Source organism: Balaenoptera musculus, chromosome 20 (assembly GCF_009873245.2).
Source record: "Balaenoptera musculus isolate JJ_BM4_2016_0621 chromosome 20, mBalMus1.pri.v3, whole genome shotgun sequence".
Classification (NCBI taxonomy): domain Eukaryota; kingdom Metazoa; phylum Chordata; class Mammalia; order Artiodactyla; family Balaenopteridae; genus Balaenoptera; species Balaenoptera musculus.
Window position 1 is genome coordinate 56,356,511 of NC_045804.1, and position 8,043 is coordinate 56,364,553.

Below are 8,043 nucleotides of genomic sequence, written 5' to 3' on the forward strand. Positions count from 1 at the left end.
TTCTGAATTTTTACAAAGTCACGTGCATCTGCCCATATCTGTCTTGGGGCAACGAGACAGATGAAATTTTGAAGAACGTGAGTGCCAGATTATGTTTTACATGCTGTCAGAGTTGTAGGGCATCAGAGGAGAAGATGGGCCAGTTGACACACAAACACGGTTCCAAGACAAGTAAGAGCAAAGGCAGGCCATAATGTCAACAGGAGTTCAAGGAAAGGAGAAATCAGCATAGGCGACATGGTCAGGAAGTAGCAACTGAGAGAAGCTTCCTGATGGAGGTGCTCAGTGGGCAAGAAGGAGTGGAGCGATGCTGTTGGAGACTTAGTGTTGACTAGGAGTTTGAGAAGGCAAGGTTTCCGGAAGTTGAATTTGAGGGCAGAGTATATTATGGTTTGGCAAGTGAAGAGTGTGCAGGAATGAAAGTTAGCTAACCCTCGCATAAGGTGGTTGTGATGGTGGTGGTGTCGTGTGCGTCCATGTGTATATGTGTTCGCCAACCAGAGAAATCAGGGTAGTGTTGGAGAAAGGGTAAACCCATGAAATTTCAAGAAAATGTGTGACAGCCAAGTGGCTGCCTGGAACTGGGGGTTAGAGAAAAAGGAAGAAACAGGAAAACTAAGTTTTCTATCATAGGAAACTGTAGAGTAGCGGCATCATTGGAAGAAAAGTCACATTTGGGGAAAGTTCTTGTTTTGAGGGTGAAGAAAATTGCAATTTAACTCATGCGGAATTAGAGGTAATAAATGTTGGATGGCTCGAACTGTGCAGAAGATGAACCTAGTAAATCAGAGGAGGGAAAAAATAATCAAGGTTTGGGCGATGGGTATAAAACGGATTGTTGGTAAACTTAGGAGATCAGACTAGGTTATTAACAAGACTTCTTGGAAAAGGAAAATAAAGAGGAAGCTGCAAAACATTTCCTGTCTCGTGGGCATGGGAATACCCAAGAACAGAGTCGGAGTGTAAACACTTGGCCCTACGTCTTTGGCCAAAAGCCCACTATGTGTGCATCACCCTGGGCTACCTTTCAATGTCCCTTCCTCTTTATGGTGGTGAGAAGAGTCACATGCAAATGTGATAAAGAGTCATGAGAGCCATCATGGTCCAGCTTGCTGCACCTCAGGCGGTGGTGGGGGAAGATCTTGGGGGGGATTAGAGGAGAGACTTGCACCACAGACTAAAGATGAGATTAGGAAGGGGAGAATTTGAGTTCTGTTACATACAAGGGGATAAACTGGTCTTGCTTGGATATATCTCATATGATGCGCTTTTACTGACCTACTATATTTCCTGTTGACTTCGGCTATGACCACTCTAAATAATAAACTCATACACTTTTTTCTATCCATTTTGCCTCATTGGATGCCATCACTACGTGGAAAAAACCCAAGTAAGGAGGGTGAGCTAGTCAACCCAAAGGACCAGGCGATGAGTAGCTAGAAGTACCACAAGGGAGCCGAGTCAGAGGTCAGAACGATGTCCCCTGAGGACAGAAGCTGAGTCTGATCCAGAGCGTGCTCTGTAAGTGAGCCAGTGGAAATTTAAGATTGGGACGCTGGCTCTAAAGTGAGCGATATAAACGGGAAGCATGTTGCCGGGCTGCCACTTTGAGGGTGACGTGTGCAGTTGCACCGGGGGTTTGGCTTTAGGGTATCAAGGAGGCTGAGTCAGAAGCCAGAGTCACAAACAGACTGTTTCCGATCCCTAGGAAACCTGCGGGGAGTGGGCTTCATCCATTCCCTTGGCTGGCGGGGGTTGAGGGAGTGTGGGGAGGCTCGGAGGTTTAAGACAGAGGTGAGCTAGGATCCGACACTGGGTGTGCCCCTTGTAGCCACCTCCGTCATGTATACGGGGTCAAACAAATGAGTTACCAGCATCAAGGAATCAAGAAGTCCCCCATCACCTACATTTCTTACCTCCAACTCTCCCCCTGTAATTGCCTTGCCTTGGCCTCAATTCACTCAGCTATCTAGCAAACATTAATTGTACTCCTATGGGTCAGGAATGCAGTGCTAGAGATGCAATACAAATAAGATGCAGAACTTTGCCTACTGTCCACACATAAGTAGACAGGCAGTGTAAGTGCTCTGATTTAAAGAACCGTAGGATGCTATGGGAGCCCCAAGAGTAGGCAGCTATGTCATAACCCACTCTCACATCCTTCCTCTCACCATTTTTATCTCTATATCTTGGAAGCAAGGTGCTGCTGCCATGGTGGTGATGGCTCTTCTCTCTTCAGTGTGATAGGAGATCCAGGGAGTGACAGATCTGGCATGTGTCCTCTTCAGAGGAAAGGTGGAGGAAAAGGACCATGGAGAGAAAAAGCCCTCGCTCTGAATGACCTCCCTCTGCTGAAAACCCACAAAGGAGAAGCAACATCACAATTTGCAGGATAACCTTCTGCTAGCAATACAGCTGCTGGGGCTCAGCAAGTCCCGGCATGGCTGCCCGGCCAAGTCCATGATTAACGATGTCACTGCCAGCAAGATGAGCCCTCAACTGAATAAGCCTTGGCTTTTAACAAAAGCTTTGCCTAAGCAGTAGACTGCCTAGAGGGATGACCAACTGTGGAGTGTCCCAAACATCGCTAACAGGGAGAGAATCAAAAAAGAGCACCAATCCAGGGTGATGGGCAGAAGTAGAATCTGATGGGGAAAAGAAATGGCGCGACCATTTGGGGATGTTAAGGTCATTTCCTTCCCCGAATATGGAAAGTACAGAGCTGGAGGGGTCTCATTTTTCAAATGCAGAAACTAAGGCCCAGAGGTTAAGGAACACACTCCTGGACGCAGGTACGCTGGCGGTAGAATCAGGACTGGGTCTAGGGTCATCCCTACTCTGCCACACAATCTTCATAAAACTTGGCAAGGTCTTATAACCAGGCAACGGCAAGCATTTTCTAGGTCTGGAAACTTACCAGAGGTATAGGTAGCTATCCGCTTCTCCATTCATCACTGGTGGCTGAATTTCATCAAGGAAGATTTGTTATTTTTTCAAGGGGGAGTCAAGTTCTTTCATGCTGGAGGAAGACTGCTTCTCACCTTTATTCCTGAACCACCTACTTGGGTATAATATTGTTGGATCATACTTCTTTCTCTTAGATTTGTAGACATTGCTCCATTTTCTTACGGTGTTGAGTGTTATTTGTGGAGAATCCTGAGGTCAGCCTAACGATTTTCTGATTTGCAGATGGCATAATATTTTTTCCTAGATACATCTTTTTTCTAGATTGTTTTTTTCCTTTAGCATCGACTTCTGTCAGCATAACCTGAATATGTCTACTGTTGGTTGCATATGTCAAATTTTTCCTTAAAGTGATTTCTTCGACTGCAGATTCAATTCTTTATTTCAATAAAACATCCATTTATATTGTTCTTACATATATTTTCCATTCCATTACTTCAGAAACAGCAATTATCCCTTTTCACTCATGTAAGTGGGATAGGTACTTTTCAGTTTTCAAGTACCTTCCCACCTTATCAAGGAGCTCCTTCACAGCGAGTCAAGAATTAAAACGATCTCTCTTAAGAACTCTCCAGAAGCTAGCACAAAGTTCACAGGGTGATTAACTCTGCCTGGAGTAGTATAGGAAGCAGACTTATATTCTATATAAGGAGCAATAAGCATTAGCTAGCAATGAAAGAGACTGCTTTATCACGTGTAAACTCCTCGTCACAGGAAACAGTCAAGAATAGACAGGCTGACCACCTCTCTATGATCTTACAGTAAGGAGCTGAACTAAGTGATTGCAATGATCCCCCCACCCTGAGTTACTTGTAGTGAGGTGGATGGACCTAGAGTCTGTCATACAGAGTGAAGTAAGTCAGAAAGAGAAAAACAAATACCGTATGCTAACACATACATATGGAATCTAAAAAAAAAAAAAAAAAAGGTTCTGAAGAACCTAGGGTCAGGACAGGAATAAAGACACAGACGTAGAGAATGGACTTGAGGACAGGGGGATGGGGAAGGGTAAGCTGGGACGAAGTGAGAGAGTGGCATGGACATTGTATACACTACCAGATATAAAATAGATAGCTAGTGGGAAGCAGCTGCATAGCACAGGGAGATCAGCTCAGTGCTTTGTGACCACCTAGAGGGGTGGGATAGGGAGGGTGGGAGGGAGACCCAAGATGGAGGGCATATGGGGATATATGTATATGTATAGCTGATTCACTTTGTTATAAAGCAGCAACTAACACACCATTGTAAAGCAATTATACTCCAATAAAGATGCTAAAAAAAAAAATGATACCCACCCCCAGCTCTGTGGCCCTATGAAGAGTAGTGTCAAGCGGGGGCCTTGTCATCAGAGTCTTTGGTCAAGGGTGGACTTCAGGGCTGGTGGGTAAGTCATCCATCTGCCTTCCTCTCTGTCAAAGGTCCCCCACCCCCGAGGACAACCTTTTATTCTGAATCTGGTGATTGATACCAGAAAAAGTCGAAGAACAGAAAGTCCAGGGCCGATCTGACAGCAGAAGCCATTTTTTAGTTACTTCTGCTAAGGATGAGATAGTTTTGTGGCGAGCCAAAAAAAAAAAAAAAAAAAAGGCGATGTAATTATGGCATGTATTCCCTTTATTTATTTCCCTCCAATGAGAATTCTAAACTGTGAGCTCCCTAAGAGCATGAAACAGTACTGACCTTCTCTACTAATCTACTGGCAGTGTCCAGCATTGGGCTTGACACCCAGCCTAAACACCTGATATTTGCTAAATAAATAAACAAATAAAAGAAGTCATAAGCTTGAACTAATGCGTTTTCAAGCTTGAAAATAAAGAAATGCGGTATCCCCTATCACCACAAAGCCTGTATCGCCAACATTTTAAGCAGCATGCAGACTTTAGTCTGGATGACGCACGTGTTTTTGTTTGTTTAAGTGTGAGAGCACTAATAACCCCTTAAGATCCTAGGGTTTCATAAAAGTCCATAGAAAAAGGCATTCTGGGGGTTCCACGGCTGGTGGAAGAGGACGGAGCATCGGAGTGTATGAGGTCCAAGTTTGAATCATGGCTTTGCCACCTCACGGACATTGGATATGTACCTGAAATTTCTCTGAGGCTCTGTTCTCACCTGCAAAGTGCTAAACTAACACTTCATAGAATTGTTGTGAGAATTAGGTAAAACCAGTTACAGGAAGCACTTAGGAGGGCCCCCAGCACAAGTTATTGGTGAACTTAGCACGCCAACTTCTGCAGCCCTCGCCGTACCCAGAGACTCCAGTTTTCTCTCTGCCCCTTGGTATAGAACGGGGAGGGGAGAAGTGATCTTGATGACTAGACATTCATGTGCAATAGAATTTCTTCCTATTTCACCCACGCCCGACAGCTCCCTGACACCTAGTTTAGCCGCACCTGCTGTCCCATTAAGTATTAGACATGAAGCAGACAGAAGGAAACTGCTCACTTTTCCAAATGATACAACATTAGGTTTTATTTTAAGAGGGATGAAGGAGTTTATTCAACTTGCCCTCCCAAAGGAGCTCATTTAGATCCCGACTGCATTGGCTTTAACCAGTGGGCAGACCTCATCACATACCTTGGATGCCCCAAGACGGTCCACAGTCCCATGAGACTAATTCATTAAGCTGCCTTTACTCATTCCCTTAAAACCAGTTCCCAGATTCCAACATTTCTGAAGTCTAATGTCCCCATGCATCACCTACAACTTCTCTATGCTCCCCTATGACTCTGCCCAATAAACAGCTGAATGATGGAGTCAACTTTAATGAGGGAATCGTTGAGTCCTGAGAAAGAGGCAATGAAGGCAAGTCATCCCCAGATGGTCCAGCTCACAGCCATCCAGACCTTAGGGTTGGCACCGATTGCAACCTGAAGTTTGCTCAAAGAAAAGAAGCCTCCAAAGACCATGAGGATATTTAACTCCCTCTGCGAAGAAAGTGGCTCTGGGGTGCCGTCTGACAGGCTGGAGGATAGCTTCCTGCACACAACTCTGATTGGCATTTCCCTGCCGTTTCCCTCGAGTGCCCGTCATGGGTCAGAGACTGTCCAAAAGGCTGGGGATGAAAGACAGAACATGGCAAACAAGGTCCCTGCCTTCATGGAACGTGAATTCTAGTGACAGGAGTGGGCGGGAGACAAAAAAAAAAAAAAAGTGCAAAATTGAGAACTTTACCAGTGGGTTATAAAGGTGATGCAAATAATCTCCACAAGGTGATGGGTTAAGAGTGATTAGGCAACTACTTAGATGCACTGGTCAAGGATGGCTTCGTGGAGAAAGACCCAGCCACGTGAGAAGGGAACTGCAGGCAAAGGGAACAGATAATGCAAAAGCCTATGGCAGGGGTGGGTGTGTGGGAGAGTCGTACGCAAGAGGTAAAGAGGCAAGGAAGAGGGCAGGGCAGACCGGTTCATCGCTAGTGGCCAGCTCACATAGGATTTGGTGAATCTTGGGAAGAACTGTGAATATGCCTTTTAAAATCTTGTCTCCTGGAGGTGGCCTGGGGTAGAGAAGAGTAGAAAATGATAACCCAGAAGAAGGACAAAGGCACATATGAGAATCCAGAAGGGTCAAATGTCTACGTAAACTGGAGCCAACCTAAACCCCAGTTCTGAATTTACCCCAGGTCTAAGCACGTGAGTCCTACTGCACTTTCTGAAAATCTTCCTAAATTAATCTCGTTGCCCCAGTGGCTCTCTCTTTAAGATCTGGGTTCACTCAGGTACTGGCTACAGGTGAATTCGGCATCAGAAGTGTTAAAGGAAGGTCTTGAGGGGTGTAGTCAGCAGCTGGGTTTCCATACCTGTTCTTCTCTAAACTAACTGGAGGACCATGGCCAAGCCTTTGCCTCTTCAGCACCAGTCTTCTCATCTATATACTGACTATTGCGCTAAATAATCTTTAAGAATCTCTGCTAACAGTCTGGGGTTATATGATTCCATGACATCTGGTGTAAGCCCTATAGACATGGTAAAGAAAATTAAACACAAACACGTTTGATCTTTTCACATACAAGACCTTATAAATAGCTCAGAAAGCCACATGCCAGTGGCTGAACTGTTAGAAATGAACCAGGTAAACACCAAGCCAAGAGGAACAACATCCTGCATAGAATTCATTCCAGTCCTTGGGATACAGGGAAAGCCCTATTTTCCTCTCTCCTGAACCTCTCCCCACCTCCCAACCCCGCCCCAGATCCCTGCCACTACTTGTAACTCTGGCAGGGAGGCATTCTCGTTTACACAATGCAAGACAATTGCGAAATGAAGCGAAAATGGCTTTGCACATTCTGCTACTAATTGGCAGCTCAGAAGTAAAAGGTAATAAAACCCCAAACCCATTAGGAAAGTTTCTGCCACTATTACTGATGGTCAGGCGCCCTCTGCTGGTGGACTCGATGGCGAGCCGCCGGAGGCTGAGGGCTGTTTTCATTCTGGGATGCCTGCTTCCCAGGACGACCTAGAATGCAGGTGTTTGTCTTCAGGGATTTCCTAACGGAAAACAAGATTAAACTGGGCCATACCTCATTGGAGAGAAAACCTTTCATGCCTTTATAAATCCAGTAAGTTGTCTTAGGAAATCTGTAATAGAAGTGAACACAGAGCACCCTGTGCTCAGAGACAGAAAATACTGTTTTTGAAACTTTCGGATGGAATACGAACATCCATTCAAAATGAAATCTGACTAGAATTCAAGAATATTCATTTTTCAACATTATAGACTTTGAAGTTGTATGGAAGAAAAGAGGGTTGGCATTCCTGGGATAGAAATGGAAAATGTCTTCGTGACCAAGGAACACATACATGATTAAGGAGTGACCACGTGCTTTGTGACATGGAACTGAGCCCGGAATGTGGTATTGGGTGGTGGGTAGGGTCCAGGATCTAATCAGACCTGGCTTTCGATCCCACTTCTTCCACTTATTAAAGAAGTTACTGAAAGCCCCTGACTTTCCTTTATATGATATTCTCTTAAGTGTGTTCACACAGTGTACAGCTAACTCCACTAAATTCAGTCTCACTCCATCAGAACCAATGTACTCATTCAATAGGGGCACAGAAGAAATGTAAAAATACTACAGAG

General features: G+C 44.9%; 1 pseudogene; it reads left to right on the forward strand.

Annotated features, from left to right (window-relative positions):
* Positions 1 to 7,686: 7,686 nt before the first annotated feature.
* Positions 7,687 to 7,790, forward strand: LOC118887594 (annotated as a pseudogene).
* The last annotated feature ends 253 nt before the right edge of the window (positions 7,791 to 8,043 follow it).